The following is a 16309-nucleotide window of genomic DNA, read 5'->3' as shown; positions in this document are numbered from 1 at the left end:
TTTGGAGAACTTTTGAAAAAAGCTCCATAGAGGGACCGACCCGCCGCAGCAACTCTAGCTGGCTTGCCTCAACCGCGACCCGGCCTGATTTGCAGGTTCGTCCCGGTGAAGAAAATCTCCAAAAAAGAGACTCAGGGGCATATTTGCACTCTGTTTGCACCGACTTAGTGTTATTTTTTTTTACTTTAATTCGGTGCAAAACTAACTCCATATTTATACTTTGGTGCTAGACCCGTCTAGCACCAAATTTATGGAGTTAAAGTCATTTTTTGGAAGTGGAAACCTACCTTGCCTTAATGAGATGCAAGGTAGGCATTCCCGTGCAAAATAATGACTCTATGGCCTTAACACCATATTTATACTCCCATGTAAAAATGGTGCAAGGGAGGGAGGAAGGGTCAAAAAATGGGGCAAAGCTTGCTTTGCCCCATTTTTTAAGACCAGGGTCAGGGCAGGCGTTAGGGGACCTGTGGCCCTATTTCCATGGTGAAACACCATGGAATAAGCCCAGAGGTGCCCTCCCTAGGCCCTAGGGGCACCCCCACCCACACTAGAGGGACTGCGAGGATGGAGGACCCAATCCCAGGTAAGTACAGGTAAGTGCATTTTATTTTTTAAAGTGCCATAGGGGGCCATGAAATGGGCCCCCATACATGGCACAGGGTGCAATGGCCATGCCCAGGGGACCCCTGTCTTCTGTGCTGGCCACTGGGGTGGTGGGCATGACTCCTGCCTTTTCTAAAGCAGGGGTCATGTGGCATGGTAGTTTTAGCACCATAAAATGACGCTAATCTGCTTAGAGTCATTTCTTTTTACTCTAACCTGCCTAAAGTCATTTTTTGGTGCTAAACCCTCTTCTTCTAAACTGCCAGCCCCACCCGACTAAAGTCATTTTTTTAAACTCTAGCCTACCCTTTGCACCGGCTTGCACCATTCCATAAATATGGTGCCCGGCTGGTGCACAGAAATGGTGCAAGCCGGTGCTAAACATTTTGGTGCAAAACTGAGTTAGTGCAGTTTTGCAGCAATAAGTATTAATAAGGGCCAATATTTTGTAAGTTTGCGCCACTTTTGCGTCATAAAATGACATTAATGTGGTGCAAAAAAAGTTTAAGTCAGGGCCTTGGTGCTAGATGGGTCTAGCACCAAAGTATAAATATGGAGTTAGTTTTGCACCGAATTAGAGTTTAAAAAAAATGACACTAATTCGGTGCAAACAGAGTGTAAATATGCCGCAGAGTATAAATATGCCCCTAAATATGGCGTTAAGGCCATAGAGTCATTTTTTGCACGGGAACACCTACCTTGCATCTCATTAAGGCAAAGTAGGTCTCCACTTTCAAAAAATGACTTTAACTCCATAAATTTGGTGCTACAGGGGTCTAGCACCAAAGTTTAAATATGGAGTTAGTTTTGCACCGAATTAGGGTAAAAAAAATGACACTAATTCGGAGCAGAGTATAAATATGCCCCTTAATTCCCCTATTTTCCGCACTTGCGCATCTTTAATTTGCTCAGCTGCACTCCATCTTGCCTTCCTGTCAGCTTCATTTTTGTTTCACCCATAATAATCTCTAAATCTTAAATTCCCCTTTAACCTCTAGCTTAGTCTATCTTCTTCAGACAACCCCATTGCACAATTAAATCCTTGGATTCAGTTCTACGCTCTAATCTTCTCACCTCCATGCCCTTTTACATTTGTCACATATATCCACATCTCTCATTCTGTGACAATCTCATGGTTTCCCTCACCTGTACATAATTTTCCTCATCCATCTTTCAGTTTCCATGCTTATCTATTAGGTTAGCACCTTATTAACTGAAGGAAGTGGTAATTGTGTGTGTGAATAAGCATACCGAGTGGGGTCAGGAAGTATTTGATAGTTTTTTTGCGAAATTATTGTTTTAAACTATTTTTACATGTGAACAATCAAGCCCGGCACACTCCCAGTATGTGTGAAACAAACGAACACATTTTATTTCAATGGGGTTGCAGTAAACATTTCAAAATGATCATAACATGTTTTTTGAGAGAAACTTTTTACAGAGAATAAAACTATGAAATGTATGTTTGCAACAATTTATATCGCTTACCTGTAAAAAAAAGTTTGTAGTACAAGCATCTGTTTTCTATAATTATTGCTTAGCTACGTGTCCAAGAGAGAACCATTTAGTAGTTACACATATTTATCAAAGCGGCATTGAAATATTATAAATGAATCGAGCAGCATCAATAAGAAACAGAAATACGACTAACCTTATGCTGTAAGATTTTAAACTCCTTTAACGCCATAGGATGGGTAATGTTTGAAAAGTCAGTTCTGATACTGGAAATTATAAGCACGCTTTGTGGAGTTGTAGACAATCTAGAACAAATAGCCAAATCAATAACAGAAAAGTATTGCCGCAAGTGGAAGAAATTAAAATTCATATCTCTAAAATCAGATGGCTTTTCAAAGTTTAAGGGCAATAAACTTGATTCTAATTCCAGGAAGAGCACCTGCTAGCAGTGTTTATTGCAATTATCATGGAAAATTATAGATATGTAAAGTGGTTTGAAAAACCCTCAAACCTAATTTCTTCACAGACAATTTATTTTTACTTTCGATAGTGACGTGTTCTTGTCTCTTCCTCGATTTAAATCACTTTAACTTCCTAGGGAATATGGTGGTGAGATAATTTTTGGAGCATAAGTACCCCCCTTAGGGAAATGTTTCAATTCGACAACGAAACTACAGGTAGTTTCCCTTGAGATCGAAACTATTTCTTAGGCAATTGTTTCCTGGGTCATTTTGCGTGACAGTGCTACGTTTCTATTTTCAATGCACAGAAATTACATGCATTTAAGGAGTGAACTGGAAATCTATTATTCAAAGGATGTCTCATCTTCAAAACGTGGGAACGCGTCAACGATTGGGTATTTTAAATGAGACATTTGATCAAACTAATAGATTGTATTTTCATTTGATCACGTACAGTCAAAAGATATTTCCCAAATCCTCACCCCAGCTGTCCTTGCATATATGGGGGAATAACAGTATTTTATATGTGCATTAATTAAATTATGCATATAATAGAATGAGTGTGTGCATTTTCAAAAATTCATCTGCAGATTCACAGATACATACTGAGTAGGTCAGTGGAGAAATTTAGGGTGTGTCAGAGACTTTGTTGTACAACTCCATTCAGAGCCATATGTGGAAAAGTGTTAGAAATGTGAGAAAGTTCATTAATTAAGTTAATTAATTTGACATGTATGGTAGTCCACCACAAATAGTAATGTCAAGATTTTTGTTAGGTCCAGTAAAGATTTCAGTCATGCAAAACTCAGTTCAACCCCTCCTATTTATGGCAGAGAGCAGGCAGTCTTAACTTATGAAAATGTGTAAGGCAGAAGTACCAAACCAGTTACAGCACAGTAAAACTCCCTCTCTGATCGGGACTTAGGTGTGATTTAAGACCAACTGGAATAGAACAAAAATGGCTACAGAAACCAGGTTTGACCCTGTCCAAATGTTTTAACTTCTGATCTAATCATTGATATGAAAGCTAAAAATCTTCATTACGCAAAGACAGCAGGTTCGGCAAAGAAGGATTCCATAAGGCAGGATAGCTATTGGATGTCCTCACAATAAAGTTGTGGACAGGAAAGCTTTGAGCAGGAGAAATTCAAAATTCATGCCCAATGAAGGTTACTAATCAGCTGGATATTTTTAGCACCTGCACAGGCTCAAGATTTCTTTGTTTACCCATAGTCATTTTTTGGAGCTCACATTCCTCTGGAGGGTCAACGTTGAATGTTGTAGCCATGGCTCCAACGATCTCTGTACCCTCTCCATGATATCCAGCTTTGCAGAAACATTCGAGCCGGAGCAATCTGAATCCTTGTCCCAGCAACAATGCATCTTCAGGGGATTGACTTTGAAGGCTTGTTGTGGTCCTCTAAAGGTCTTTGGGGCCAAAAAGCAAACAACATCCAAGTTTCTCAGGATGATAAGAGGAGTACACTTTAACACTGCCAAGGGTCCAAGGACCTCAGGAACAGTAATTGGGGGTAAGGCTCACTGCAGCAGAAATCATCAGCAGGACAGGTCTAATTAGAAATGGTCAGCTGGACTTCTTATACAAAGGGGCTTTTTGTAACCTTTTGTAGCCCTGTAGCTTAACAAGAGGTCAGCAACTGACCATTGGAGTTCACTTCTTTTCCCTGGGTACAAGTGGCAGCTGGTCTGGGGTTTCATGTCTCCTCAGAGGTCTCAAAAACAAGTGCAGTCCTTCATTTGTCTTCCATGGCCATTAGTGTTCTGAAGAGCATGGAGAACACTAGCCTGTAGGTGTGGTGACTCCTTGCCCCTTCCTAACTAGGCCTGGTCGTAGAACTCCACTCTGCTGGTGGAGTTTGCAGAATCTGGGTACTCTGCGCTATGCGCAGTAGCACAGAGTTTCCGTATTCCGCAATCCGGCGCAGGGCGAAGTTCGTTTGTGCATGTGAGGTTGGGTTTTAGTGCTCTCTCTTGAGTGCCAGAATAGTCTAGCGCTCATGGTGTTTCTGGCCAAGTGCGTGGGACTTCCCATTTAACCGCACTTCTTCCGGCTGCAATGGAGGCCAAAACAGTCCTCAACATGAGCGCAAATGCACCTGGAGTAGACTTTCTACTTGAGATACATCTAAATCTAGTCAAAAAGTGGATTTTGAGTGAATGTTCTTCACCAATGGACCCCTCAAAATGTTCCTTAGATTGAGAAGCCTTTTTTTTTTTTTTTTTTGGAGACTCCAACTTCCTGTTTCAGCCCGGCAGGCTCCTCCCAGTGCTATGTCCATATCCTGGTTGCTTTTCACTTGGATTTCAAGGTGGGAGGTTCACTCTCTCTGTTGCCTGGATATACCTTTGAATTTAAGATCTTTGTTTTTGTGAAAACACAAAAGTAAGATTCAAAACTATTGAATAAGGGTGCCGTTTGCATGCTTGGGCATGCACCAGTATTTCTTTGTACTTTAATTTGATTGAAAAAGTGTGTAGCCGTGGGTGGCCTGGAGTTTAAGTATGAGCCTAGTTATTTATTGTGCATTTCATTGATTTTTTATCATTTGTAAAGGAAAATTGTTGCAGAGCTTAGCACCTGTCCTTTTTTTACATGTCTGTAATATTTGCAATATTGTTTTACTATGGGACTTACATTTCCAAAGGGCCATCTAGCCAGTAGCCCCTGTAGTAGTAGGCATCAGTGCATGACATAAATATTTTAGTGGGACATGTTTTTAAAACATAATTTAGGGCAGAGATGGCATTTGATTAAATTAAAAATATTGGCTATTGTTTGTATTTCTTTTTTTGCATAGTGTGAATGTTGTGTTGTAATACTTGATGGCATAGGAGGATGTGTGCACTGTTGTTGTGAAATTTTTATAGCTCAGTTGATTTTTTTGTTTTTCATTGCTGAATTAATGTTAGTGTTTTCTTCAGTGTTACCACCATGCCTCCTTATGGCCAGTGTGTGTGTGTGTGTCTGTGTGTGTCTGTGTGTGTCTGTGTGTTTGTCATTATCCACCATGTGCATTTGATCTCCATGCCATGTGGCCAGGGGCCATTTTGTGCAGTCTATCTCCATAGGCTTGTATGTGTTCTTTGTTCTCCATGCCTCCTTGTTCTCAGTTGTTGCATCCAGCCAGTGTGTCTTTGCCATAGGCTTGCATGTGTTCATTGTTCTCCTTCTTGTTGTTGTCTGACCATGTGGCTGGCAGCAATGTTATGCATATAGCCAGTGTTGCTTTGCCATAGGATTGCATGTGTTCTTTCTATGTTTCCCATGCTTCCTTGCTCCTTTTTGTTGTTGATTGACCATGTGGCTGGCGGCTATTTTGTGCATCCAGCCAGCGTCCCTTTACCATAGGCTTGCATGTGTTCTTTGTTTGCCATACCTCCTTGTGAAATTTTAGAATGTGTCTGGCAGCCATTTTGTGCATACAGCAAGTGTGTTTTTGCCGTAGACTTGCATAGGTTCTTCTTTGTTTCCCATGCCTCCTCGCTCCTTGTTGTTGTTGTCTGACCATGTGGCTGGTGGCTATTTTGTCCATCCAGCCAGTGTCCCTTTGCCATAAGCTTGCATGTGTTCTTTGTTTGCCATACCGCCTTGCTCCTTGTTGTTGCTTCACTATGTGGCAGGCAGCCAGTTTCTACATCCAGCTAGTGTGTCGTTGCCATAGGCTTACATACAAACATTGTTAATTATTGATCATTTGTTTATTTGAAGTTTATTTTTAATCAGTATTTTCATTTTCTATTTCTTTTTTTATTTTTGTCATTCTTGATTTTAATTATTTTAATTAATAATTTTATTTTTTTCGAGTTTTTTTTATTTTTATTTTACTTTTTAATTGTATATTTTTGTTTATTTTTTAAGTTTATTTTTCCATTTGATTTAATTCTGCATTTTGCCTTGATCCATCCATCTATCAACATCCATTCCTCTACCCATCCATCCATCCTTCCACCAAAGGGGCACAACCGTACTACAGCATTTAGTTTCTTTAGGTGTATAAAAATTCAATTTCCTCTTGGACACCCTGGCTGAGGTGCACTGCAGACAAATCAGCAGCATAATTCATTTCCCCTGGTCTACCTTGCCACCATGGGTTTTTAAACGATTATTCCATTTACCCGTGCACCTCTCTCTGACTATGTCAGGTGTCTCCTTTGAAACAGATGGAGATAAAGCAAAGAGCTGCTTTGAATTGAAATTTACTAGTGTGTGTAGGAGGCTGGCCTGGCTTGTAGTGGGTACCAGAGGTACTTACACCTTGTGCCAGGTCCAGTTATCCCTTATTAGTGTAGAAGAGGTGTTTCTAGCAGCTTAGGCTGATAGAAGGTAGCTATGGCAAAGCAGCTTAGGCTGAACTAGGAGACATGTAAAGCTCCTACTATACCACTGGTGTTATATGTACAATATCATAAGAAAACACAATACACAGAAGTACTAAAAATAAAGGTACTTTATTTTTATGACAATATGCCAAAAGTATCTCAGTGAGTACCCTCAGTATGAGGATAAGATAAATACACAAGATATATGTACACAAACCAAAATGATGTAGGTTATAGCAAGAAAAGTAATGCAAGCAGTGTAAAGTTACAATAGATTGCAATAGGAGCACATAGGTATAGGGGCACACAAACCATATACTCCAAAAGTGGAATGCGAACCACGAATGGACCCCAAACCTATGTGAGCTTGTAGAGGGACGCTGGGACTGTAAGAAAACAGTGAGGGTTAGAAAAATAGCCCACTCCAAGACCCTGAAAGGTAGGTGTAAAGTGCACCTACTACCCCCAGAGAGCACAGAAGTCGTGATAGGGGGATTCTGCAGGAAGAACAAACACCAACAATGCAACAACAGTGGATTTCTGGACCTGAGTACCTGTAAGACAAGGGGACCCAGTCCAATAGTCGCAACAGTGTCGAGAGTGGGAAGGAGCTTAGGAAATACCACCTGAGGGTGCAAGGAAGCTGTCACCAGTTGGAAGAAGCTTGGAGTTCTGCAAGAAGGAAGTAGACTAGGAACTTCCCCTTGGGAGAGTGGATGTCCCACGTCGTGAAGAAGCTTGCAGAGGTGTTCCCACGCAGAAAGACCACAAACAATCCTTGCTAGCTGCAAGGGTCGCGGTTAGTGTTTTTGGATGCTGCTGTGGCCCAGGAGGGACCAGTATGTCGCCACTTGGATGAGGAGACAGAGGGGTCGCCCAGCAACATAGGGGGCCCTCACAGAAGCAGGCAGCACCTGCAGAAGTACCTGAAAAGGCACTTAGAAGAAAAGTGAACTGGAGTCCACCCGAAGTCACAAAAGGGAGTCCCACGATGCCGGAGGACAACTCAGAAGGTTGTGCACTGCAGGTTAGACTGTCGGGGACCCAGGCTTGGATGTGCACAAAGGAAATTCTGGAAGAGTGCACAGGAGCCGGAGCAGATGCAAATCACGCGGTACCCAGCAATGCAGTCTAGTGTGGGGAGGCAAGGACTTGCCTCCACCAAACTTGGACTGAAGAGTCACTGGACTGTTGGAGTCACTTGGACAGAATTGCTGAGTTCCAGGAACCACGCTCGTCGTGCTGAGAGGGGACCCAGATGACCAGTGATGCAGTCTTTGTTGCCTGCGGTTGCAGGGGGAAGATTCCGTCAACCCACAGGGAATTTCTTCAGAGCTCCTGGTGCAGAAAGGAGGCAGGCTACCTCCAGAGCATGCACCACCTGGAAACAGTCGAGAAAGCCGGCAGGATGAAGCAATATAAGGTTCTAGTAGTTGTCTTGCTACTTTGTTGCGGTTTTACAGGCGTCCTGAGCAGTCAGCGGTCAATCCTTTGGCAGAAGGTGAAGAGAAAGATGCAGAGGAACTCTGGTGAGCTCTTGCATTCATTATCTGAAGAATTCCCCAAAGCAGAGACCCTAAATAGCCAGAAAAGGAGGTTTGGCTACCTAGGAAGGAGGATTGGCTACCAAGAGAGGTAAGAGCCTATCAGAAGGAGCCTCTGACGTCACCTGCTGGCACTGGCCACTCAGAGCAGTCCAGTGTGCCACAGACACCTCTGTTTCCAAGATGGCAGAGGTCTGGGACACACTGGAGGAACTCTGAGCACCTCCCCTGGGAGGTGCAGGTCAGGGGAGTGGTCACTCCCCTTTCCTTTGTCCAGTTTCGCGCCAGAGCAGGGCATGGAGATCCCTAAACCGGTGTAGACTGGCTTATGCAGAGATGGGCACCATCTGTGCCCATCAAAGCATTTCCAGAGACTGGGGGAGGCTACTCCTCACCAGCCTTCACACCTATTTCCAAAGGGACAGGGTGTTACACCCTCTCTCAGAGGAAATCCTTTGTTCTGCCTTCCTGGGCCAGGGCTACCTGGACCCCAGGAGGGCAGAAACCTGTCTGAGGGGTTGGCAGCAGCAGTAGCTGCAGTGGAGACCCCGGAAAAGCAGTTTGGCAGTACCCGGGTTCTGTGCTAGAGACCCGGGGGATCAAGGAATTGTCCCCCCAATGCCAGAATGGCATTGGGGTGACAATTCCATGATCTTAGACATGTTACATGGCCATGTTCGGAGTTACCATTGTGACGCTGTACATAGGTAGTGACCTATGTACAGTGCACGCGTGTAATGGTGTCCCCGCACTCACAAAGTCCGGGGAATTAGCCCTGAACGATGTGGGGGCAACTTGGCTAGTGCCAGGGTGCCCACACACTAAGTAACTTTGCACCCAACCTTCACCAGGTGAAGGTTAGATATATAGGTGACTTATAAGTTACTTAAGTGCAGTGGTAAATGGCTGTGAAATAATGTGGACGTTATTTCACTCAGGCTGCAGTGGCAGGCCTGTGTAAGAATTGTCAGAGCTCCCTATGTGTGGCAAAAGAAATGCTGCAGCCCATAGGGATCTCCTGGAACCCCAATACCCTGGGAACCTCAGTACCATACACTAGGGAATTATATGGGTGTACCAGTATGCCAATGTGAATTGGTAAATTTAGTCACTAGCCTGTTAGTGACAAATTTGGAAAGCAGAGAGAGCATAACCACTGAGGTTCTGGTTAGCAGAGCCTCAGTGAGACAGTTAGGCATCACACAGGGAACACATGCAGGGCACATACTTATGAGCACTGGGGTCCTGGCAGGGTCCCAGTGACACACAGACTAAAACAACATATATACAGTGAAATATGGGGGTAACATGCCAGGCAAGATGGTACTTTCCTACACAACCCCCCCCCCAAACGAAGGACAATAAGACTAGCCATGACCTGATGAGTCTTTATTGTCTAAGTGGAAATATCTGCATAGTCCATCTGCATTGGAGTGGGTACTCCCAGGCCTATGTTCCACTGTATAGTCCACTCCCTGTAGAGATATGAACCACCTCAAAAATTTAGGGTTTTCACCTTTCATTTGTTTTAGCCAAAGTAGAGGTTTGTGGTCTGTCTGAACAATGAAGTGAGTGCCAAACAGGTATGGCCTCAACTTCTTCAGTGCCCAGACCACAGCAAAGGCCTCCCTCTCTATGGCAGACCAACACTTTTCTCTAGGGGTCAACCTTCTGCTGATAAAAGCAACTGGTTGATCCTGGCCCTCAGAATTCAGTTGTGATAAGACTGCCCCTACCCCCAATTCAGATGCATCAGTTTGAACAATGAATTTCTTGGAGTAACATGGGCTTTTTAGGACAGGTGCAGACCACATGGCCTGTTTGAGCTCCTCAAAAGCTTTCTGACAGCTAGCTGTCCACAATACCTTTTTAGGCATCTTTTTACTGGTGAGATCATTAAGTGGGGCTGCTATGGAGCCATAGTTTTTAATGAATCTCCTGTAATACCCAGTGAGGCATAGGAATGCTCTCACCTGGGTCTGTGTTGTAGGGGGAACCCAATCCATGATTGTTTGGATTTTCCCCTGCAGTGGTGCAATCTGTTCACCACCTACCGGGTGTCCCAGATAAACCACCTTTCCCTGCCCTATCTGGTGCTTTGAGGCCTTGATAGTGAGGCCTGCCTTTTGCAGGGCCTCCAAAACTTTCCAAAGGTGGACCAGGTGCTCATCCCAGGTGGAGCTAAAGACAGCTATATCATCTAGATATACTGCACTAAAAGCCTCCAACCCTTGCAGGACTGTTTTCAACAACCTCTGAAAAGTGGCAGGTGCATTCTTCAAACCAAAGGGCATCACTGTAAATTGGTAGTGCCCTCCTATAGTTGAAAATACAGTTTTAGGTTTAGCATCCTCAGCTAATTTGATCTGCCAATACCCTGCAGTCAAATCAAAGATACTTAGATACTTGGCAGATGCCAGTGTATCTATGAGCTCATCTGCCCTGGGTATAGGGTGAGCATCAGTTTTTGTTACCTGATTGAGACCTCTGTAGTCTACACAAAACCTCATCTCCCTTTTTCCATCTTTTCAGTGAGGCTTTGGTACAAGCACCACAGGACTCGCCCATGGGCTTTCAGAAGGTTCAACAACTCCTAGCTCAAGCATTTTCTGAACCTCTTGTTTTATGCAGTCCCTGACATGGTCAGGCTGCCTATAGATTTTACTTTTGACAGGCAAGCTGTCTCCAGTATCAATTGTGTGTTCACACCAAGATGTGGTGCCTGGCACAGTTGAAACGAGTTCAGAAAACTGTCCAAGGATATTTATGCAGTTGTCTTTCTGATCTGCAGTCAGACAATCTGCCAAAACTACTCCCTCCACTAAAGTATCCTCTTCAGTGGAGGAGAAGAGATCAGGGAGAGGGTCACTCTCTTCTTCCTATCCCTCATCTGTTGCCATGAGCAGGGTGAGATCAGCCCTGTCATAGTAGGGTTTTAGGCGGTTGACATGAATCACCCTAAGGGGACTCCTGGCAGTGCCCAGGTCTACCAGATAGGTAACCTCACCCTTTTTTTCAACAATTAGATGGGGTCCACTCCATTTGTCCTGGAGTGCTCTTGGGGCCACAGGCTCCAATACCCACACCTTCTGTCCTGGTTGGTACTGGATCAGAACAGCCTTCTGGTCATGCCATTGCTTCTGGAGCTCTTGGCTGACCTGAAGGTTTTTATTGGCCTTTTTCATGTACTCTGCCATTCTGGATCTTAGGCCAAGTACATAGTCCACTATGTCCTGTTTGGGAGCTTTTAAAGGTTGTTCCCAACCCTCCTTCACAAGTGTTAGTGGACCTCTTACAGGGTGTCCAAAGAGGAGTTCAAAGGGGCTGAAGCCCACTCCTTTCTGGGGTACCTCCCTGTAAGCAAAAAAGGAGGCAAGGTAACAGGACATCCCATCTCCTCCTGAGTTTTTCAGGGAGTCCCATTATCATACCTTTGAGAGTTTTATTAAACCTCTCTACCAGTCCATTAGTCTGTGGATGATAAGGTGTGGTGAATTTGTAGGTTACACCACATTCCTTCCACATAGCTTTCAAGTATGCAGACATAAAGTTGCTACCCCTGTCTGATACAACCTCTTTTGGGAAACTCAACCTGGAAAAGATTCCCAGGAGGGCTTTTGCCACTGCAGGTGCTGTAGTGGTCCTTAGAGGAATTGCTTCAGGATATCTTGTGGCATGGTCCACAACCACCAAGATAAACCTATTGCCTGAAGCAGTAGGAGGGTCAAAGGGGCCAACTATGTCAACCCCTACCCTTTCAAAGGGGACCCCAACCACAGGTAGTGGAATAAGGGGAGCCTTTGGTGTGCCACCAGTCTTGCCACTGGCTTGGCAGGTCACACAAGACTTACAAAAATCTTTTGTTTCCTCTGACATCCTAGGACAGTGAAACAGGGGGACAAGCCTTTCCCATGTTTTGATCTGGCCCAAATGCCCAGCCAAAGGAATGTCATGTGCCAGAGTTAGGAGGAACTCTCTGTACTGCAGGGGAATGACCAATCTCTTGGCTGCTCCAGGTTTTGGGTTCCTTGCCTCTGTGTACAAGAGGTAGTCCTCCCAGTAAACTCTATGTGAGTCACTGACATCCCCATTTTGCTGCTTGACAGCTTGCTGTCTGAGACCCTCTAATGTGGGACAGGTTTGCTGTGCCACACTCAGCTCTTCCCCGGCAGGTCCCCCTCCACCCAAAAGCTCAGCAGTGTCTGCTGCCAGCTCATCTGGTGAAGGTTCTGCACAGGGAGGAAATTCTTCTTCCTCAGAAGGAGATTCATCTGTAGAGGTAAGGATAGTGTGTACGGATTTACCCTTGCTACCCCTAGCTTTAGGGAGCCCTTGGTCCATTGTTCCAGGATCCAAGTTACCCTGTCCTTTTTGCTTTTTGGCCTGAGCCCTTGTCAAAGCAAAAATATGCCCAGGAATGCCCAGCATTGCTGCAAGAGCCTCCAACTCCACTTCTGCCCAAGCTGATGTCTCTAAATCGTTCCCTAGTAGACAGTCTACAGGTAAATCTGAGGCAACCACAACTATCTTTGGACCAGTAACCCCCACCAGTTGAGATTCACAACAGCCATGGGGTGGCTAAGAGTGTTGTAATGAGCGTCTGTCACTTGGTACTAGTGACCAAGTAGGTGTTGTTCAGGGTGTACCAGTTTCTCTATTACCATGGTAACACTGGCACCAGTGTCCCTATAGGCCTGAACCTCAACACCATTTATTAGGGGAAGTTGCTTGTACTTATCCATATTAAGGGGATAAGCAACCAAGGTGGCCAACTCAATGGCACCTTCAGAGACTAACACAGCCTCTGTGGTCTCCCTAACAAGACCAACTCCAATTAAATTACCAAAAGTGAGCCCAGCTACTCCCTTGGATTGGCTATTAGTAGGTTTGCTCCCACCACCACTGCTATTACTAGGGGCACTATAATTTGTAGTAGGGATTGTGGAAGTGGAAGGTTTGGTGTTTTTCTTTGGACAACTGGCATCAGTTGTCCAATGGCCTTTGACTTTACACAAATAACACCAAGGCTTTTGAACTTGATTTGAAGAGGATTTGGACCCACCATCTCCACCAGAGGATTTTTGTGGGCCTGATGAAGACTCAATTTTACTTTTGTCCCCACCCTTGTCAGAAGACTTACCATCCTTCTTCTTGCCATCCTTGTCACCCCCTGTATGAACTTTTCTGTTCACTCTTGTTCTGACCCATTTGTCTGCCTTCTTTCCCAATTCTTGGGGAGAGGTCAGATCTGAGTCCACTAGATATTGGTGTAACAAGTCAGACACACAGTTATTCAGAATATGCTCTCTCAGAATAAGATTATACAGGCTTTCATAGTCAGAAACTTTACTGCCATGTAACCACCCCTCGAAGGCCTTCACTGAACAGTCTACAAAGTCTATCCAGTCTTGTGAGGACCCATTTCTGGTGTCTCTGAACTTAATCCTGTATTGTTCAGTGGTTAAGCCAAATCCATCCAAGAGTGCATCCTTCAAAACTGCAAAATTGTTAGCATCACTTTCTCAAACAGTAAGGAGCCTATCCCTACCCTTTCCATTGAAAGATAGCCACAATATAGCAGGCCACTGCCTTTGAGGGACCCCCTGTACCATACAGGCCCTCTCAAGTGCAGCAAACCACTTGTTGATGTCATACCCCTCCTTGTAAGGGGGAACTATCTTGTGCAGATTCCTGGAATCATGCTCTCTAACAGGATTATTATCAGGAATACTGCTATTGCTGCCACCATGGGGTCCTCACCACAATCTCTGTCTCTCCTTCTCCAGGTCTAGGGATTCCATATCTAGAGCCAGCTGTTGCTGTTTAAGCTTCAGCTTGGTCTCTTCCACTCTCAACTTTTTGAGTTCCCTTTCTAACATGTTTTCTTCAGGGTGGGTGGGTTGGGAATACTTGGGCACAGAAGATAAATTGGTAACAACAGAGGGAGATCTGTCCCTAAGTGACTGGACTCTAACAACCTGGCCTCCAGGAATAAAAACACCCCTACTATGATAGGAGCTTCTATTACTACCAGCATTACTAGGTGGTCTGCTAAGGGGCAGATTTGGAACAGAACCCTCCCCACCCTCCTCAAGGTGATCCCCTGAGTCAGAATGGGAGCCATCTATTAACTTCTCATTTGAAGTGCCTGCTAGGAACTCATCATCCACAATAAGCATATTATATAGAAACCCTTTTGTAGGGTTCTTTCCTATGACTAAACCTCTATCTAAGCAGAGACTCCTTAGGTTCTTGTAATTCAAATTGTCATAAGTAGTATTGTCCATTTTAAGAGCAGACTCTACATCAAACATGATAGAAGAAGGTTTAGAGACAGTGAGAAGAAAGAAAAAGTTTCAGAACTTTTTAAAGAACAGAGAAAAAAAAACTTTTTAAAAACTTTTAGAAACTTTTAGAAGTTTAGAGAAACTTTTCAGAACTTTGTAAAAAGTTTAAGAGGAGAAAAGCAAAACTTTTTGGTTAGGTGTACATACACTTAACTTGTTTTGTATATTATTCTCTTATGAAAAGTTCACAATGACAAAGTGGTAAGTAGTTACAAGTACTTATCCCACCGCCGCACAACCAATGTAGGAGGCTGGCCTGGCTTGTAGTGGGTACCAGAGGTACTTACACCTTGTGCCAGGTCCAGTTATCCCTTACTAGTGTAGAAGAGGTGTTTCTAGCAGCTTAGGCTGATAGAAGGTAGCTATGGCAAAGCAGCTTAGGCTGAACTAGGAGACATGTAAAGCTCCTACTATACCAATGGTGTTATATGCACAATATCATAGGAAAACACAATACACAGAAGTACAAAAAATAAAGGTACTTTATTTTTATGACAATATGCCAAAAGTATCTCAGTGAGTACCCTCAGTATGAGGATAAGATATATACACAAGATATATGTACATAAACCAAAATTATGCAGATTATAGACAAGAAAAGTAATGCAAGCAGTGTAAAGTTACAATAAATTGCAATAGGAGCACATAGGTAGGGGCAACACAAACCATATACTCCAAAAGTGGAATGCGAACCACGAATGGACCCCAAATCTATGTGAGCTTGTAGCGGGTCGCTGGGACTGTAAGAAAACAGTGAGGGTTAGAAAAATAGCCCACCACAAGACCCTGAAAGGTTGGTGTAAAGTGCACCTACTACCCCCAGAGAGCACAGAAGTCGTGATAGGGGGATTCTGCAGGAAGAACAAACACCAGCAATGCAACAACAGTGGATTTCCAGACCTGAGTACCTGTAAGACAAGGGGACCCAGTCCAATAGTCGTGACAATGTCGAGAGTGGGCAGGAGCCCAGGAAATACCAGCAGAGGGTGCAAGGAAGCTGCCACCTGTTGGAAGAAGCTTGGAGTTCTGCATGAAGGAAGAGGACTAGGAACTTCCCCTTAGGAGGATGGAAGTCCCACATCGTGAAGAAGCTTGCAGAGGTGTTCCCATGCAGAAAGACCACAAACAAGCCTTGCTAGCTGCAAGGGTTGCAGTTAGTGTTTTTGGATGCTGCTGTGGCCCAGCAGGGACCAGTATGTCGCCACTTGGATGAGGAGACAGAGGGGGTGCCCAGCAACGTAGGTAGCCCTCACAGAAGCAGACAGCTCCCGCAGAAGTTCCTGAACAGGCACTTAGAAGAAAAGTGAACTGGAGTCCACCCAAAGTCACAAAAGGGAGTCCCACGATGCCGGAGGACAACTCAGAAGGTTGTGTACTGCAGGTTAGAGTCTCAGGGACCCAGGCTTAGCTGTGCACAAAGGAAATCCTGGAAGAGTGCACAGGAGCCGGAGCAGCTGCATATCACGCAGTAACCAGCAATGCAGTCTAGGGTGGGGAAGCAAGGTCTTGCCTCCACCAAACTTGGACTGAAGAGTCACTGGACTGTGGGAGTCAC

This window comes from Pleurodeles waltl, chromosome 2_1 (assembly GCF_031143425.1).
Source record: "Pleurodeles waltl isolate 20211129_DDA chromosome 2_1, aPleWal1.hap1.20221129, whole genome shotgun sequence".
Taxonomy (NCBI): domain Eukaryota; kingdom Metazoa; phylum Chordata; class Amphibia; order Caudata; family Salamandridae; genus Pleurodeles; species Pleurodeles waltl.
This window is presented reverse-complemented; position numbering follows the sequence as displayed.